This window comes from Erythrolamprus reginae, chromosome 1 (genome assembly GCF_031021105.1).
Source record: "Erythrolamprus reginae isolate rEryReg1 chromosome 1, rEryReg1.hap1, whole genome shotgun sequence".
Taxonomy (NCBI): domain Eukaryota; kingdom Metazoa; phylum Chordata; class Lepidosauria; order Squamata; family Dipsadidae; genus Erythrolamprus; species Erythrolamprus reginae.
In genome coordinates, this window is record NC_091950.1 from 70941185 (window position 1) to 70962217 (window position 21033).

The window sequence follows — 21033 nt, forward strand, 5'->3', positions numbered from 1 at the left end:
TCAATATTCTAGGCGGAGAGTGTTGCTAAGAAATCAAAATGTAGTCTTTGCTTGCATTTCCTAGCAGCCACAGAAAGATTGGTTTGCCTCCAAACTCTGTGAATCAAGCCACGGGGGCCTGTTTTGTGAAGTGAGCACTGCAGGATTCACACAGCTGTGAAGAGTAGGCAAGTACCAAATCCAGCTGAAACAATTCTAAAACCTGGTCAAGACACACGATTTTGGTGTGTGTGTGTGATGTGCCTGTCTGTTTTTCATATTCTTGAATTTTACTGAAAAGAAGAAAAACTTTTCTTTCTCTTACCTTCTCTTAGCTTGAGAAACAATTATTGTAGTCATAAAGCACAAGTAGATGATAACCAAAACACTTGATGTAGCATAGGGGGGTCAAACTGGTGGCTTGTGGGCCGGATGTGTCACCTGCAGGCCAGGCCCACCCCAGCTCTGTGAATGGGAAAAATGTTGTGGAACATCAAACGATGACCATGTGACGTGGCGAGTTTGACACCCACGATGTCGTATTTCCTTTGAAACAAATGAAAGAATAATGAAAGCTATCCTATCACTCCCATTGGCTATAGACTTGGTGATCAAGACTTTACTAATCTGACTTCAGTATTTTATTTAATTTAAGTGTTTTATGCTTGGCTAACAACCGGAACAAATTGTAGAAGGTGTTTGGATCGGATCACTCAAAGCGGTAGTAACCCGCTGGTGGCATCATGATAATTTTACAGATCCAGTTTGGTTGGTGCCAGTCCATGGGTACCACCGTCTCCCCCCCCCCAATTTTTTTTTTTACTGTTTGGAAGTTTTTTTCCTCTTCTGAGGCTTGAAAAAGAACCCTCCTACCCACTCCCAGATTTATATCTGCCTTTATTCCTTAGCAGAAGGAATAGGTCCTCAGGTGTGTTTCGGGCTGATTATAGCTACTGAGCATGCACAGAAACTGAATTGGAAGAGGGGATGCACTCATTGTAGCATGTGCAAAATGTCACTATATGAACCGGTGGCAAAGGTAAGTGGAATCCACCCCTGATTTGAAGGCTGACCTTGCCTAGCAATGAGTGATGGCATCAAGGAACAGAATTTTTATAGGGGAACCCTTCATAGCCCATTGAAACTGGTCTTCCTCGGGGTTGAAGAAAGGCAAAGTGTGGGGTATTGTCGCGGTCATCTCTGGTTTTGGAAGATTCGAACCCCTCGTCGCCACTGTTAAATCAGAGGCAACAGGCCAAGGAAAAGTGACAACAGCTCTTTATTAAATGATCAGGAGCGTCCCAATAGTCCAGCTCGCAGGCTGGAAAATAATCTAGCAAAACCACAGTTAAACCTGTCCTTAAATACTTTGTTGACAGCGCCGGGATTGGTGACATTGTTTCAAGGCTTCGCGCCGGGGCTTCCCTTTGGCTGGCTTTGCAGGTTTCCTATTGGTTGGCTCTGAGGTTTCCTATTGGCTGCGTCTGGTCCCATCAGTGATCTCCTTTATTGAGCAACGTGCAAACATAACAGCCTTGTTCTCCGATTTTTCATATACTGTGACCTTGCACTAAATAAGGATACTTCCAAGTATCCATGCTAGTTATTACTCCTCTCTTGGGGCAAGAGCCTTCTGGCTGGAGGAGGAGGAAAAGAAAAGAAAAGGATCTTTCAGTCTTATTGTGCAATTGCCTTGGAGAGTTTTCTCTTGCCTTATTTGCTCTGCCTCGGTTTTGGTTCATCATTTTGTGCAAGGAAAGTTTTAGTCTCTATGTTCGAACAATTAAACAGCTCACGTATTGTAAAACCCTGCCAGAGTTCGAGCAGAATTGGAAAAGATTTACATGTGTCTGAACTGAAAGAAGGAAGCACATAAATTCACATAGTAATTCTCATAACACTCATGCTTGGCATGAGCTTAATTCAATTTTGTGACTTTGGAAAACTTCTAGTAATGTTAATGCTTGATCATTAGAGGTGTGTGTGTGGGGTGTGTGTGTTATTTTGTCAGACATGGTGTTGATATAAAAACTTGAAAGAATGCACAGCAGATTTTACAGGTGCAGGGAACATACATCTGTAATGACTAACTGACCTTTTTCTTAAAGGCTGACATAATGTTGAAAGGAATGTTTTATTTATATATAGTGCTGTAGTTTATTGACCAGTACCAAAATGTATGACCAAAGGGAGATTTTGTATGACCGGTTTTTATTTTTTCTGGAATCATTTTCAATATTCCCTAGACCACCAGCAGATTGATTTGGGTTATTATATCATTATTTCAAAGAAAGTGGCACTGCTTAAAATAAGGAACAAAGCAGAACTTGGAATTTGTATAAAAGCAAACAGGCATCAAATAGATATAGAGTTGCTTTCTAAAAATGAATGGAAATGCACTTGCTGTCATCATCCATGTCATATGTCTGTAGGTCTCTGTCCCAATAGTCTTTATTGACTTTGTATCAAGGAATGCTGGATGCCAGATGGAATGGCAAGCAACAGGGGGAGGGTGTCAGCTGGAGTGCACAGCTGGAGTGATGTCATCACTCAGCACCAAATGCACAGCTGGCTGTAAATTGGGCATGAAGGGTTCAGAGGAAGAAGGAGAGGCTAGCCTGAGATGTAGCACTTTTGTGTTGTCTCAAGGATGGTCACCTTAATTTCTGCCATTAGGCAATTTTGAAATCAATGCAGTGAGGCAGTAAAAACTTGTCAATTCCTCTTGCCAATAAATACTTCCAATAACATCAAACCAGTAACACTATACTAAATGTGTTGTTTGAATTTCCGTGACTTATTAATAATTAAGCATTATTTATGCTGTCATCCAAGCTATAAAAGAAGGAAGGACTCACTGGAGAAGAGCCTTGAAGCGTTATCGCTGCCCCGAATGGCAGGTCGTTCGTGGATTTGGGCCGCATGCAAGAAAGACCTCGGACAAGCGCTTCCTCGGGATGAGACAACCCCGACCAAGGTCGGGGGAATCTCTTTTATTGAGTACAAACAATAGAAAGTTGGACTACATGACATAGTTATACAAGAACCAGTAGCATATACACAAGTCAAAACTGCGGTAAATTTAAACCAATAATACTATTATACCTCAACTATCTGCATGGTCAGCAGGAAAAGTCCAAAGTAATTAAGACCAGAAAATCCCTTTGTATCCTGTGGGATAATGTTTACCTGAGTTTCGTGTACGTGCAACTATGCTCGGTACACATGACCTTTTAGCCCATTGTTTTTAACATAGGCTAATTCCAACAGAGCCTAATGCTGTGAAACATTGAGGGCAAAAGAAGAATTGGGTGGCAGAGGATGAGGTAGCTGGATGGAGTCACTGAAGCAGTAGGCATGAGCTTAAATGGACTCCAGGGGATGGCAATGGACAGGAAAGCCTGAAGGAACGTTGTTGTCCATGGGGTTGCCGTGGGATAGAAACGACTTCACAACTAACAACAAAAGCTAGTGAACGGATTCTTTAAAAGGATTTCCTAGATTTGTCTTATATTAGTTTTGGTATGCCTAAATTTTCCCAGTTTGATCTGTTTCTTACCCTACCTTCTTTATAATATATTTTCACCCTGTTTCCCTTTTCCTATGAATTTCTTCCTAATCCTCTCTCTTTGTCAAAAAACAGCCTGCCCAGACTCTTCCACATCTTATTGGAATAATAAGAAATGATTAGAGTGATTTCTGCAGAAAAAATAATACAAAACAGATATATCATTATGGTGCCCTTGAGATCATTATCTTTATTGTAGAAATATTTTTGTCCTTTATACCGTCTGCTTAAGTTAAAGGTATGTCAGCTCATCTCTCATGTGTGGAATTGGTGAATCTAGGAAGACAAGTATCATATTTTGTACAAATCATTCTGAGTTTGTGTAACAAATTGGAGAGGAAAAGAAATGGTAAACAGCTAGGTGCTTGACACTGCATGGCACATACATTAAAAGTATCATCAGGCATGAGTGCTAGGAGAAGCATGGAAACCTTTAGGAAAACTCTATGTCATCAAGGAGACATGATAAATCTATTCATCATAAAGTGAAGACCACCACAGTGTTTGCAAAGCAGAAAGCCAGTCCCCCTCTCCCCTCGCTCTTTTTTTCTTTTTTTGGATAATAAATGATCGTGGTGCTGGAAGTGAGTCAGACTGGCCAAGAGACAAACTATCTTTCATACGTTTTTTGGATTCACCTGTACATATTCAGGTGCTCAGCAGAAATGGTTTTGTCTTCAAGGCTGAAAGACCGTTTAGTTTAAATTAGGGGCATTTCATAGGACTTCCCTGAGAAAGTAAAATAAATTTACTAGCGGTTACAAGTTGTAAAAAGCTGTTAAAATACACAGGTTCTGCCTCATTTCCAATGAAATGCTGTGATTTAAGAACACTCGTTTATTGTTACACATGATGTTGCTAGACAGTCCAGGTAGATGAAACTAGATAATCTTTCTTTAAGCATTCAATAATCATTAATGGTTTGTTTCAAAGGAGGAGGGAAAGAAAGAAAGAAAGAAAGAAAGAAAGAAAAAGAAAGAAAGAAAGAAAGAAAATAAATGTTTACCTTTGTCCCATAACAATCTTATTTTTTTATTGCTATGTAAACTCATTTTCTCAATCATGGTGCTAACAAAGCTGAGATGAATAAAATAAGACTTTAAATAATGAAACATGAAGAGACATACATGAAACTTTAAAAGCCTTAATGGGGAAGTCAGCCTATGTCAATAGTGCATTAAGAACATCTATCCAACTTGAACATTTATATACATACTGTGAGACCATGACTGCACATAAGGTATGTGGTAAGAGTAAAGTCTAACTTTTCATCAGTAAACTGTAATTCTGTATGAATTACATATGTGTGTGTAGAGAAGGTACCTTTGGTTAGACTAAGAACTCTTGACTATGATGAAATCAATGACAGGGTTAAAAAAATCATACCTAGAGATAAACTATATGACATTTGGCAGTGTAAATAATGCCTTTGAGAGAATGATCCTCTAATATTTCTTTTATATAACTGATTTAATTGTGAATCTTCTATTTCTTAGCATCACTGAAAAATTTAGCAGAGAATAGATTAGATCCACAGTTTGTTTATTTAAAAAAATGAACTCATTTGATAGGGTTAATTTTTTTGAGGGGGGGAGCCCTACAAAACAAGGAGCCAAATTGATTTTAATTTTTTTTAAAAAACAACAATTCAATTCAATTCAATTTATTAGACTTGTATGCCGTCCCTGACAATATTTTAACTGGCATTTTTCTTTTTCTTTTTTCTTTTGTGTATGACAATCGGGCAAGAAAAAATAATACAATAAGCATTTGGGTATCAACCAATGTAGAATCTCTTGTCATATATAATGGTATATATCTAGAGAAGGCTAAATGGAATTCCACTCCCACTATGAAAAATCCCTTTCTTTCTTTCTTTCTTTCTTTCTTTCTTTCTTTCTTTCTTTCTTTCTTCCTTTCATTCTTTCTTTCTTTCTCTCTCACTTTCTCTTTCTTTCTTTCTCTTTCTTTTTCTTTCTTTCTTTCTTTCTTTCTCTGTCTCTCTCTCTCTCTTTTCATTTCTGCTTTTCTTAGCATAACAATAAACCAACCTATAAGATTAATATCAAGTTCCTTAACTTGGCATCACTTGTGAATTCAATATACTGTTAAGATTGACCAAAAATATACATATGTAGCTCAGGGTTGAACTTCGGAATCCTTGGTGCTCTCTAAAGTTGCCTGCTTGCTTGCAGATGCTTCATTACTTAGCTAAATAACTTCGTTAGTGCTATATACAGTAGCTTGCCCAATCAGTGTTTGAGATGTGGTTTTCTCCTTGGTAGTTCCTTGATTAGGGTATTTGCTCTGCTTGATTATTTGTCTGGTGTTAATTTCGGCTTATCTCTGTGTGAGTTATGGAAAGATATATTCTAGCCTTTTTGTTTCCTTCTTAACTTACATTTAACTATGTTTTTAATGGTGTATAAATGCGGTTTATCTCTATGTATAAAGATTAAATCATGACATTAATTCTCTATTGAGTTTAATGAAGTTTAATTTCAACAGAGTTTTAAATCAATTCATTGTTCCTGTGTATACTTAATTTTAAAGTTACATGACAGACATTGCAAAACAGCTTCAAAAAACACACCTGAAGGAAACCAAGGAATGTAAAAAGAATTAATGCTTAATAAAGCTGAATACAATATTCCTTAGTTATTTATCATATTAATCATATTGATTAATTGATCATATTGATTTCAGGAGATGAGTTTAGAATTAATGAAGCAGTTTACAGGTGTCTGTAGGTGTCTCAAGCAAAATTGTCAGTAGTAGAATCATCATTTGTTAGGACTAGAAATGATGACAACAATGAACAGCATGGGACAACATGGGTCCATCTTTGGTATATAGTGCATAGCTAATCTACAAGACCAATTTGTATAGGATGAGAATATATGAGAATGCCGAGTTTTTCTGTAAGGCGATTCCGAGTTGAAGATGTAGGTTTTGACAGGAAATGTATATCTTGAAGATCCAATGATAGAGCAGCAGGGAATTTGCCATTCCAAGTGCCTATCAAGATCATATATGCTGAGGGAACGTAGCCAAACATCCTGCAGTTAGATACCTTGTTCTTTTGAAAACCCAGGTAATGTAAAAACAAACGAGCTCTCCAAGTTTGGAGATTTAGATAAAAGTGAAAAGCAAATGTGACTTTTACTGCTGGGTGTGAGTTCAAGGGAAGCTTCTGGAAAAACACTGGATGAATAATAAATTAGGAAATATTTCTTCTAAGCGAAAGTGAAAGGAAGCAGAATAGTGTTCAAACAAGTGCACAAAATACAATTTAGTAAAATTATGCAGAATTATTACTTTCAAGCGTTTATTAATAGTGTTTCCATCTGACAGGACAGAAAAGAAAATTTTGCCTAAACAGGTATAAAGTACAGTCTCTGTGGAAGTAAACTTTATTTTTAGTACCTCATGTTTACTTCATGTTATTCTCTACAGAAAATGTACTTTGTCATGTTTTATGATGAAGAATGAATAATTAAAATCTATACTGAAGGAGAATCTCTGAATAACAGTAGAATATCAGCCCTAGCATTATGTTACCTCATACCTTTTTCCTTTCAGTTTAACTATTACAATAGCGACAGTCGTTTGATTTGCTGTTATATTTTGAACTTCTGAAAAAAAAACGCTAATTTGCAGGAGTAAAATGGTAGGTAGATACTTCTACTACCTTTATCCACTAGGTGACAGTACAACCCTTTCACCTTTCTATTATTAGACAAAGGTAAAGAAAAGAGAAAGAAAAGGTAATTTAAACAAAAGAATGCTGAAAGTGTACTGCCCAGTTGAGTAAATATTATATATTATGAAATTATCTGTGGCTTTCATATTATTGTGAAGAAATGTTTTTTAAATTGCTCTTTTCAGAAATAGATTTTATTAGGGGACTGTACTATTGATTAGTAGCAAATGAATAAATAATAGAGTTGAAGAAAACGAGCCATTCTTAAGGTAGGAAATGAAGAATATTTGAACATTATCACATCCGAATGTTTATATAAATAAAATCTTTTAAAGATATAAATATGATGCAATATTTGTTTTATTCCTCATGTTAGAACAAATAAACTTGATCAAATATAACTTATTTTCATTGAATAGAAATTAATTCTTTAAAATTAAATTTCTTAAGAAGGGATACTGAAAATTAATGCACATCACTGAATTCAGCAGGATATACTGCATGGTGTTTAAGACTACAAATTCAGATCCTCGAAGTGGTTTTAAATATTACATTTTATATAAATTATGAAATAGTCTACAATAACCTATTTAAATTGAAATTGAAAGGTTACAATAACACTATTTAAATTGAGCTGTTAACATCTGAAATCTGAATATTTTATATTAAAAAACTATTCATGTTTATTCAAAAGTAAGTACTTTAGTATCCAACAATCTTACTCCCCAGTAAGTATGTTTAAATTGTAATCTCATTGTTAATATTCATAAAGGTTTTAATGTTAATATAAAAAGTTACTTTTATTTATTTATTTATTTATTTTCTATTTAACGCATTGTGGTTGCTATATAATCATAGTTTACAAACTGAACGATAATATGTAAGCAGCACATGGTGTGAGAATATTATCTAGAATTTAATTTGTAATTAAATTATCAACAGTGTTTTTTATGATAAAACGATATATACAACATATAATTTCCATTTAAGGGAAAAGTTTAATAGTTACATAAAGTACAAATTAAAGCACCTTTTTAAGCAAAGTAAAAAAAGCTCTATACATTTATCAAAACAAAATAAATGTTTTTGCTCTTTATAGCACAAAGTGGTATTTGATAGCATTTATTACATTATTTAGAAATCACTTGTGGGTTCATGAATGGCAGGAAAAAAATCCATATTTCTTATGATTCTGGAGTATACAATAGGATGTTGCCCTATTACAGAGTTCTAAACTTGGATTTCTCGTGTATTAAATTGGTGCTGCAACAATAATTTATAGACAAAGCTTCCTCTTATCCAGGATTTGGTTATGTAGGAGGATGCTCACCATTAATCTGCATGTGTGGACTTACCATAGCTAACACTTGGAATTTAGTTAGAATGTTCATAGACCCCATATACTGCACTGAAAGTTAAACACTGCACTGATAATCTAAGTGAACATTAGGCTGAGTAAATTCCAATTTGGCTGAGAAGGTGACAGAATTTTGGAAGGATATATAAAAACTGTACATAAAACTGATGCAAGGGGAGTTTGGTATATAAAAACTGATGCAAGGGTTTTTCTATTTAAGCCATTTCATTTCACCATTTTTAATAATAAAAAGACTCTTTCTCTCATGAAGACACAGATATTCATATCTAGCAGACAAAATTAATTTAATTTTGCCCATTTAATTTTCTGGGAACTTACTGTCTATAAGGAATTGTAACATTGCTTATAACAAACGAGAAGGAAAAACTTAATTGCCAGGACTACTAAAAGAAAAATAAATAAATAATGTAATGTAATGGGATTGCAAGTGTATTTTTACAGGTAAGTGAAATTTGTAATTAAAATAATTTACATTTATAGCAATATTCATAATGATACATAATCGCATACCTTGCTGAAATAGCTCTTGTTGTATTTGCATCGTGTTAAGGGAAAGGAAATTGCACTTTCACAATTGATAGAATCGAATAGAAGAATAGAATTTTTATTGGACAAGTGTGATTGGACACACAAGGAATTTGTCTTGGTGCATATGCTCTCAGCGTACATAAAATAAAATATACATTTGTCAAGAATCATGTGGTACAACACTTAATGATAAATGTGATATATCAGCCAGGGCAATTGTTGACCCATGGGCCAGCAAGATTAAAGTTCAGATTTATAGCACAAGAGTATATTTCCCCAAATAGAAATATTCTGTTGTTTTCCATTGTTTTACTACAGCATTTTAGATTAAATTGCCATGCAGAATTGTGCCAGAATCATCATAGAGGTTTTGTAAGTAGGAAATGATTATCCAATAGTTATAAGGGTCTTTTAGGAATTGGAAAAATCTGTTTCAGTTAATTAAACAAAGCTATAAAAAGTTTATAATACAAAGTGGAAGCTTTCATTTGATTAATTCAGGAATAAGGCGATTGTATTTTATAATCAGTACAGCAATATCGACTATAAAACTGATTTTAGTTTTTCTATCTAAAACCACTAGTTTCAGATTAAAGCAAGAAACAAGATTAGACCAAGAAACAAAAGGGTCTTTTGGGTAATAATAATGACAAGTTAAAAGTACTTTTGCAGTTACAAAATTGTAACAGAGAAATGTCCAATGCCTATATATTTAACATGCTTTACATTATAAAATGAAGTTTGCCTTACTAAAATAGTTGCTTACAGTAAGTAATATTTTAATAGACTAACAGTCTGATTCATATTGCAAAACTACGCAGATGGCAACCCTGTAAATTATATATAGGAGTGAGTCCTATTAAAATCAATGTTTTTGTTGTTAGTTGCGAAGCTTGTCCCATGGACCACGTTTCTCCAGGCCCTCCTGTCCATCTTCTGGAGTCCAGGTTTTATGGAGAATAGATCTTTATGTAGTCTCCTTCTAAATAAATAGTCTTGTGCAAGACTTCAGTTTTAGTGAAGTAGTCACAATGTTTCTGCAAGATTTCTGTAGTTCCTCTCCTAAATTGCAAAGTATTTTTAAAAATGCTAGAGCAGTGTGTGTTTTTTGCCAGTTTTGTGATTCTCAATTAAGTTTGGTTCTAATTGTTGATTTATGACCATATAGGTAACTATTTTTTTATAGACATGTATTAAACATTGCATTAAGATTAAACATTTTTGAATATATATATCTGAAAGATTCACAAATGAGTCCCAATATTTTGGGTTGAGAGAAGGACAAAACTAAATGTCTAATACCTTCCTATTTAAAGTTTTTTTTCTGAAAATATTTCTCATTCCATGCACTTCACATTATTATGCAGCTCAAAAAACAAATACAACCTTCCCATAAATTCCTTGGTATTTTATTACTAATGACATTACATACCTCATGATAATATTAATCTTCATATATATTGAATATGTATACATGTGTGTGGATGTGTATTTCACTTCTATATAAATATTTTATATTTAAAAGTAGCCAATGCTGACTTTTTCTATTAAGATCTTATTCTATTTTATCTTGAATGATAAAAATAATTGGGACAAGATTACTGCCACACTTGCTGCATGAAAATTGTGTTTAAACCAAGTACTATATGCACATGTTTGCAGGCAGAAAATATCACTTTATATTGAAGTGCTCTCCTTTAAATGAGACTAACTTGGAGAAAGTGCTTTTGTATAAATTTAGAAATTATAAAAGTTGAAAATGTAATACATTTTGTTTCCTTTTGTTCTATAGTTTTCTAAGCTGCAAACATTTGAAGAAACACACTTTTCAATAAAAATATGTATGCTTCATAAGAATATATACAATTATCTTTAAATATCAGTATCAATAGCACATGAACATATGTGATCTATTTTATTTTACTGAATTTGAAAAAGTTATGAAAATTAAATGTTATGTACAAGTGTTTATTAAAATTATAAGGAGGAGCTACTTAAGAAATGCTTAGGATATATAGATACTCAAATGGTTTGCATGTAAAGTTATCTATCTTAATAGATTTTTTTGAAACTCAAAAGTTAACTATGATCAGCTATATGATGTGTTTTCAGTCCTTGAAGCTGTTGTACTCAATCTGTCTTTCACACCTACCCTACTAGAAGAAGCTCTTTTGAAAATATTTTCTCATGTCAGTGGAGAATAGCAAAGTTATGAAAAACTCTGTTATCCTGTAAACACGGCCTCTTTTTGCAGATGTGATTAACAAACAAATCAAATATATGAGAAGCATAGAAGCCCAGTGACTTAAAAAATGTTGTTTACCTTCACACAAAAGCAACTGCACATTTTGAGTATACGATGAAACAGCCACAAGTTTTCAAAAAGCCACTACAAATAGCTGCTAATTAAGTCTATAAAAAAAGAAAATGGTTAGTAGAGCATGAACCTCATTGCCACTGGTCTTGCCAGAATATTATTTTTGTGACTCCACATCCAAAGCTTGTTTTATTCATGTACAGCATTAATTCCATTTTATAGCTACCATTCTTGACCACAAATCGTATTCATTTGCTGAGATGAATGAGCTGTGTTCTGGAAATGCCTAGATTGCCTCTACTCTATTCCATATTTAATTTAAAGAGGATACATCTTTCTGGCAGTGAGTGACAATTATTCTCCTCTGCCTTCTAGAAAGGAGAAATAAATTTACAGATGAAACAGTTCAGATAGACACAATTCCTTTAAGCCAGAAGAGCTGAAATAGATTGCATTAAAAAAAAATCCTGTTAAATATCTTTTAACAATGTCTCGTCTAGCCATGAAAAACAGTATCTCTTTTCCCATGGTTTTCTTTTACGCTGCAGTGGGAATTTTTTTAAAAAAAAATTCATACAGGGCCAACTTCCAATGACCCCAGGAAAACAGGACTAGCTTAGCAGTGCAGTCACTCTGAGGTTGCTTTTCAATCATTGAGGTAAAGTAAAATAACAGTTGTAGAATCCCAAATGATAGATTTGTTGTTTTCCATTAGCAGTTTTCTTCTTCATTGTGCAAGAAAGTAATAGCGTAAAAGTAAACATTAAAGAGAAAAGACTGAAAAACAGCCATAGGGAAGAACTCTACCTTTTGGAAAACTACTTTCAAAGGGGTGTGTGGGAACAATATAGGGGGGGGGGGTCATTTTTTTTCCAGAAAAGGGATGAAAGTTTCATTCACAAATGCAGAACTCATATTCACTCTATTGCCATTTGCTTTATAGCTTTTAAAGTCACAAATCATGAGCAAAAATTAATGATCGATCCCATACCAAGGGAAATGCAGTAAAAATAATGAAAATAGACTTTAAGGTAAATGGAAATAGACTTTGATGTGATTAGTGAGGTTCCTTTCTATGTTCAAAATTGAAGTAAATTCCTCTCCCCTTTAATTTGACCATAATTAACTTTATTTGGATTATTAAATATTCTAATGAAAATTTAAAACTAAATTTAAGTTTGAATGTACTTTTTTTTTACCCATAGAATACCATATAAACACATGTGTACATTATTAATTTCACTCACTCATTTTAAAAACTATTGACATATTTTGTTGGAGAAATCACCACTGTACACTACACACATTTCTGCTTGAGTATTTAGCATTAATGCTTCATTGCAGTAAAATAAATGCCTGATATTGGGATATCACTATTATTGCACGACTTATGGCATAGTTTCTTGAAGGCCAGGGATGTCCATGGTTAAAATCTTTTTCAGAAATGTGGCCACAATCTATTGCGATCAAAGCTTAATTCATTTTCAATTGTATCATCATGGCCACCACTCTCACATTTTTTTTAACCACACCTCACAGGTGATTCTGTCCAAAGCAATGTACCTATTTGTAGAAATACATGCAGCATTCAGTGCTTGTGTTTCTGCTTGTGTAATCTCACTGCATCTACTTACGTTCCCCCTACAGTACCTCCGTACATTCCAAATCCACTCAAAAGATTCTCTGGAGCAGAGGGAAGGCATGGAAAAATATCCAGGAGAAGTTAAAGTCATTCTATTAGCAGAATGTACATAATAGTACACATTCCAAAGTAACTAAAATGAGAAGACAAAACATGTAAATTCATGTTACATTACATTATTATATATTATTGGAGAGTTTTTCCCCAAATACTACTTTTTGCCCACTTATTCAAAACATTTCTCTCCAAATATTTTATGAAGAATAATTCTGAAAAAACTGTAGGGTTCTAGTTAAGATAATTAAGCTGTTTAACATATACGCCTTTCCATTCCTCAGGAAAAGTAATAATGGGTAATTTTTTTAAAGTTCAAAGGAGCAAAGAATCTATAATAGTAGATTAACATTTGCATTTTAAAATGTTTTATTTTTGTTATGTCCACATAAGATATTCATCCGTATGTCTGCAGATAGAATTTTTGTTTTCTAAACAAAAGTGAAATTTTAATATATTCAGGAAGAGTATCAAGGATTGTCATTTCCTAAGATTAACCACATCTGTTACTAATCATAAAACCTCAGGCTAGTTTTCAAGTAACCATCTCTGATTTTATTGAATGATTAATTAGTAGCAAAGTCAAATATTTATTGCCAGTACAGTTAAAGACCAGTACAATTAAAAATTCCAAAGAATATCTAGTTAAAAATTATAGAATAAAATAACAACAAATAAAATCTATGTTAAAGTCATAATTTGGAATCCTATCTGTCAGTTGTACATATACAAGAACACAGCCTAAGGCGCTATAATATAATATAATATTAGTTCTTAAATTGTGAAGGCCTATAGTCATTAGATACTAATATGCAACATGGTGATAATGTACCAAAAGATTTAGTGCATTAATTGTGTAAAAATATATAGTGGATTATTCATCAGGTTCTGCTGTTGCACAGAATCTAGTTACCTGAGCTGACTACGATCCATTTGTCTTTAAGCAGCCACTGAATGTAAATGAATATCAGAATGGCCAGGATATCTATTAATTATTGGGAAAATAAAGTTTGTTTGAATGTCTCTATAAAAAGAGTAGCAAAAAAGGACAGAGGTTTTCACTCTACAGAATCATAGAGGCAAAAGCCTTTCAACCAGTTTCAACCCTTTGCCATCTAGAATGGCTGACTGTGCAAACGAAAAAGCTTTCCAATTAATTGCTATCTCTAATTGGCTAAAATAACTGGCAAGGGTGACAGTATATTTGATAGAAAATCTGGAACCAGAAACAATGGAGCTTTCGCTAAGTCTGCTTGCCTTTCTATGCCCTCTCCCCTTTATCTCATGGTTTCTCAACTTATGACCACAAGGGAGGCCGAAATTGATGTTGCTAAGTGAGAAATTTGTTACTAAGTGAATTTTGCCCCATTTTACAACTTTTCTTGCCACATTTGTTAGACAAATCACTGCAGTTCTTAAATGTAACATGGTTGTTAAGTGAATTTAGCTTCCCCATTGTCTTTGCTTGTCATAAGGTTGCAAAGGGAGCTGATTTGACCACAGGACACTGCGACTGTCATAAATGTGAGTCAGTTTTCAAGCATCTGGATGTAAATCATGTGACCATGGATATCCTGCAACGGTCATAAGAGTGAAAAATATTCATCAATCACATTTTTTCAGTGCCATTGTACCTTTGAACAGTCACTAAATGAACTGTTGTAAGTTGAGGACTACTTGTCGTCTATTTTGAGTACTAAGGTTGGAAAAAACCTAGCTTAACAAGATTTGGCTCAACAGGCCTGATCCATGAAGAGTACAATTTATCTTGGAAGATTAATGGTGCAAGACCTTATGGATTGAAATTAAGTTTTAGCGAAAGATTTAAGGAAGCTGTACAGATTCTTGCTTCAACTTTTATGTCCAGTGCAATTGAAACACTAATGACTGGCCTTAATTGTGGCAAGAACTTAGTATCCTTCCTCTGTGCAGAAAAAAATTGAGAATAGTATTAAGCTGATATTTGGCCAGAGGTAGCTGCAGTGCACTTATCTTGAGTTTGTCACATATTTGACCATATCTAGGTACTTAAAGGTGGTCACTTCCTCTGTGTGAGGTCCATTAACATACTGTGAGAGTTTTAGGGTGACAGTATATTTGATAGAAAATCTGGAACCAGAAACAATGGAGCTTTCGCTAAGTCTGCTTGCCTTTCTATGCCCTCTCCCCTTTATCTCATGGTTTCTCAACTTATGACCACAAGGGAGGCCGAAATTGATGTTGCTAAGTGAGAAATTTGTTACTAAGTGAATTTTGCCCCATTTTACAACTTTTCTTGCCACATTTGTTAGACAAATCACTGCAGTTCTTAAATGTAACATGGTTGTTAAGTGAATTTAGCTTCCCCATTGTCTTTGCTTGTCATAAGGTTGCAAAGGGAGCTGATTTGACCACAGGACACTGCGACTGTCATAAATGTGAGTCAGTTTTCAAGCATCTGGATGTAAATCATGTGACCATGGATATCCTGCAACGGTCATAAGAGTGAAAAATATTCATCAATCACATTTTTTCAGTGCCATTGTACCTTTGAACAGTCACTAAATGAACTGTTGTAAGTTGAGGACTACTTGTCGTCTATTTTGAGTACTAAGGTTGGAAAAAACCTAGCTTAACAAGATTTGGCTCAACAGGCCTGATCCATGAAGAGTACAATTTATCTTGGAAGATTAATGGTGCAAGACCTTATGGATTGAAATTAAGTTTTAGCGAAAGATTTAAGGAAGCTGTACAGATTCTTGCTTCAACTTTTATGTCCAGTGCAATTGAAACACTAATGACTGGCCTTAATTGTGGCAAGAACTTAGTATCCTTCCTCTGTGCAGAAAAAAATTGAGAATAGTATTAAGCTGATATTTGGCCAGAGGTAGCCGCAGTGCACTTATCTTGAGTTTGTCACATATTTGACCATATCTAGGTACTTAAAGGTGGTCACTTCCTCTGTGTGAGGTCCATTAACATACTGTGAGAGTTTTAGCAAAGGCCATAATGTTAGCTTTCTGCTAGTTTGTCATCATTCTAGGCAAGCTTTGCAAAACTCTTTTAAGACCTAACAATGTCCTGGACAGGATTACAGCATCATCCGCATAGAGCAACAGAGTTGCTTCAATCCCCTATTTTGAGGAGGTTAGTGATTTAGTTTATTTAACTATTTTACCATATCATTAATGTAGAAATTAGGTGGAAATGAGCACCTCATTACACTTGAAATGTTTCTGGGTTGAAAAGATTAGCCAATTATAAACTGTTGCCCAGGCAACACCCAGATGCAGCAGTGGGCTACGAGCTGGAACGCTAAATTGCGCTCACCGCCACAGCTCGTAAGTTCTTGCGGGGCCAGCACAATTTTGCTGCTGCACCTGTGGAGGCAGCAAAATCGCACATGGAGCCACAGGTGCGCCTGTGTTTTGGCATGTGCGGAAGCAAAAAAACCTCACCGAAACACAGGTGCATCTCCAGCTCTGTGCACAATTTTGCTGCCTCCACATGTGCTGCAGCAAAATTGTGCTGGCTCCGCAAGAACTTACGAGCTGTTGTGTCAAGCGCAATTTCGTGTTCCGGCTCGTAGCCCACCACTACCTGGATGTGTTTCTGGGCAAGTTCTGTTTAATTTGTACACATTTTAATCTTGTATTTCAAATTTTCTGTTATATAGTATGCCTTATTTTAATTGTGACGCCTCTGACACAAATAAACAAACAACGTGGAAGTTGAAGAGCAGGGGGATCAAAATGCATCCCTGATTAATTAGTAGCCTACCTGTCTTCCCAAAGGATAACAGAGCAACCTGAGTTTGTAGTCACGAAATATTTTCTGTATTCGCATATTCAGCACATCTTCATAGCATTCAAATTTAGCGGGTTAGACTTCAGGTTGCCTGTTTGTATTCTTGGCTTTAGAAGCCACAAGAGATTTGGTGAGATCCAGATCAGTACAAGATAGGAGAAAGAGAAGGAAAAGTATTGTTAAAAGAAGCATTCCAACCCATTCAGCAGCTTCACAGGTCTTAATGAGAAGATATCTCATCAACTCATTTGTTGTTTTCAGGAAGTATACCCAGCGTAAATGAAGGAACTGTTTGAAGAAGGATCACAAGAAGGGAGGGGACTGTTTGCAATTCATCTTGGTAAAGGCAGATACCAATTTACGTAGGAGCCCTGTAACTCACAGGTCTTGTTCCCCCACCCCCACCCCATCTTATTGTCTGGTCCTTATCTGGTGATTCATGGGTTGGAAACTGAGGAGATGGGAAGCATTTCAGAAACTGATACCTTTGTTTCACCAGATAAACACAGTGTATGAGATTTACCTTTAGGAAATAAGACGCACCAGGAAGCATTCTGAGCCAGGAGTTACAGTTTGAAATATTTAATACATTTTTCTAAATTACTTTGGATTACTTTGGAGCAGAACTGTGTAAAAGAATAAGAGCTTTATAGAATGCATACCAGATTGTGTGTTATCATTTCCACTATCTTCCTACCAAACAGCATATACAGAAAATGATTGAATGCAGAAAGCGACTGCATATTTTATCAGCAAAGCAATTCTGCGAGGTTAAAAACCCGAGCTATTCACGGAACAAAAAGTGTCCTGGCAACAGGATTAAATTAGAGAAATAATTTGTTCCTCTGATTTTCTAAACAACGGCACAGAATACATCAAATAGAAAGCAAAGCTGTGTCTAGTTTGACTTTTAATGAATGCAGAAAACAGTGCATTAAAAAAAAAAAGGTCTATTGTGCAGTTCTGATCATTTTACATGTAAGATGCAAGATAAGCAAATGCTTAATGCAGGTGTGCTTATATGAGGGCAAAAGGCATGCATTCCCTCACCTCCAGCATCCTTTTAGCCCTCATGGGAGCAGTCTGAATGCCTGCATAGGGCAATCAGTTGCAAAGATTCCACCTTCAGGCTTCTGCTGGTAGAAAGAGCCTTTCTGGCACCTGCTAACAGAAGAGAAGGCATAAATATTCTGCTATTCCTTATGCGATTCTTGTAGGACCGCAGAAAAGTTTCTCCCGAATTGAAATCCTCCCCTGTTCTCCAATGCTAATGTGTTTAAAAACTATTTAGAAACATAGAAACATAGAAGACTGGCGGCAGAAAAAGACCTCATGGTCCATCTAGTCTGCCCTTATACTATTTTCTGTATTATATCTTAGGATGGATATATGTTTATCCCAGGCATGTTTAAATTCAGTTACTGTGGATTTATCTACCACGTCTGCTGGAAGTTTGTTCCAAGGATCTACTACTCTTTCAGTGAAATAATATTTTCTCATGTTGCTTTTGATCTTTCCCCCAACTAACTTCAGATTGTGTCCCCTTGTTCTTGTGTTCACTTTCCTATTAAAAACACTTCCCTCCTGAACCTTATTTAACCCTTTAACATATTTAAATGTTTTGATCATGTCCCCCCTTTTCCTTCTGTCCTCCAGACTATACAGATTGAGTTCATTAAGTCTTTCCTGATACGTTTTATGCTTAAGACCTTCCACCATTCTTGTAGCCTGTCTTTGGACCCGTTCAATTTTGTCAATATCTTCTTGTAGGTGAGGTCTCCAGAACTGAACACAGTATTCCAAATGTGGTCTCACCAGCACTCTATATAGCGGGATCATAATCTTCCTCTTCCTGCTTGTTATACCTCTAGCTATGCAGCCAAGCATCCTACTTGCTTTTCCTACTGCCCAACCACACTGCTCACCCATTTTGTGACTGTCAGAAATCACTACCCCTAAATCCTTCTCTTCTGAAGTTTTTGCTAACACAGAACTGCCAATGCAATACTCAGATTGGGGATTCCTTTTCCCCAAGTGCATTATTTTACATTTGTAAACATTAAACTGCAGTTTCCATTGCTTTGACCATTTATCTGGTAAAGCTAAACCATTTACCATATTACAGACCCCTCCAGGAATATCAACCCTATTGCACACTTTAGAGTCATTGGCAAATAGGCAAACCTTCCCTACCAAACCTTCCCCCTATATCACTCACAAACATACTGTATTAAAAAGAATAGGACCCAGAACAGACCCTTGTGGCACACCGCTTGTAACCCCGATACTCCTTATGTTTTCCTTCCTGATTTGCACTTTTCACTGACTCATTCTACTTCTGTCAAATTGCAGGGAATTGCTCTTTCGGTGAAATCTGTAATGGTGGTTTCTTTTCAATGGACCGGGCATCTCAGAGGACTTGCTAAGCAGTAGGGGGTCCTCAAACGTGGCAACTTTAAGACTTGTGGACTTCAACTCCCAGAATTCTCCAGGCAGCATAGCTTAAATTTGCCAAGTTTGAAGACCTCTGTAAGGCTTTTTAAAAATATATTATGGGAAGAGAGTCAGTTGCCCAATTAGTATTACAAGCACTGAGAAAAAACTCCTTCACCAGCTGCACAAATCTGAAACATTGTATATTGGATACTAAACTAAATATTAAACAAATGATACAGCACAGTTCTTTCAACCCTTCTTATTAAATTATAAAATGTCAGCAAGCAGAAGAAAAAGAAAAACTGCTGAACCACTGAAAAACCTTTTAGGAAACTCTATTATACTACCAGCTGATAATAAATCTTAGTGCTTAGAAAAAAATAAGGAAGGATAGGAAGAATTAAAAAAAACTTCTGAACAAATAAAATTATTCTCCCTTTTACCATGAAATGGTGTTTTTTTTTCAAAACCAGGTTGTTAGCAGTTAATTAATTATTGACTTGATTCCTGTCTGGGCAAAATGCCAAGGGATCTTTTTCATCAATCATTTTTGTTTCCTGAAGAAAAATTCTTGTTTGGGCAGCTTAGAAAATTGTTCCAATTTCTATCCAGCATGATTTTTTTTTAAAACCCAGAAAAAAGGGTACTTTGCAAAACAGGCATTTTACTTGCACAAGGTACAGTTTGATGGATTAGGCTGATAGAAAGACACTGGCAGTCTAATTAAGCAGCTCACCATTCTTAACATGAAGAGATCAAATAAAATAACAGTTGTGAGCATTGTGCAGCAAGTTCATAGACAGAGTTTTTAAATAACGTCCTTTAGTTTAATCTCCATCTGCCAGCGTGGTAAATCCATTTCCCATAGTGTGGGATAAAAACAATTACAGTGTTCCCTCGATTTTCGCGGGTTCGAACTTCCCGAAAAGTCTATACCACGGTTTTTTATAAATATTAATTAAAAAATACTTCGTGTTTTTTTCCCCTATACCACGGTTTTTCCCACCCGATGACGTCATATGTCATCGCCAAACTTTTGTCTGCCTTTAATAAATATTTTTCTTAATAAACTTTAATAAATAACCCTGGTGAGTAATAATCTAAATGGTTGCTAAGGGAATGGGAAATTGCAATTTAGTGGTTTAAAGTGTTAAGGGATGGCTTGTGATACTGTTCATAGCCAAAAATAGTGTATTTACTTCCGCATCACTACTTCATGGAAATTCGACTTTCGCGGGCGGTCTTGGAACGCATCCCCCACAAAAATCGAGGGAACACTGTATTGTAATCTAGAAAATCAGAATGGCACTGAATTGTGGGAAATCTGCCTTAGATATTGGCTTTTCCTTGAAGTAAGGATGTCTGTATTTCAGGAGACATTTATTTTTTACTGTATTGAATTTGATGCTTCCAAACTTTAAATTACACTGGATGGTTCATTATACACCAGGTGGTATAAAAAAAATACACAGAAATAACTAATATAAAATCAAATTAGAATTAATGAAAAAGAAGGAACAAGATGACAAACTTGTCAGATATCTCCATACATGCCATCAATACCTAGCATCTTGTATAGCAGGGTGTCAAACTCACAGTGTCATGGCATTGTCACGTGACATATTGGGACATTTTTCTCCCT

The 21033-nt window shown here is 35.3% G+C and overlaps 1 protein-coding gene across 5 annotated transcripts in view; it reads left to right on the top strand.

Moving 5' to 3' along the window:
* Positions 1–21033, top strand: part of SLC25A21 (solute carrier family 25 member 21) — a 314802-nt gene that overhangs the window by 142910 nt on the left and 150859 nt on the right. The window contains exon 1 of one of the 5 annotated variants that reach the window (XM_070755405.1): positions 973–1018. The exons of the other annotated variants lie outside the window; for them this stretch is intronic. The gene's annotated coding sequence lies outside the window, so the exon portion shown is untranslated. Of the gene's footprint in view, positions 1–972; positions 1019–21033 lie in introns of those variants that run through there. 5 annotated transcript variants of the gene reach the window in all.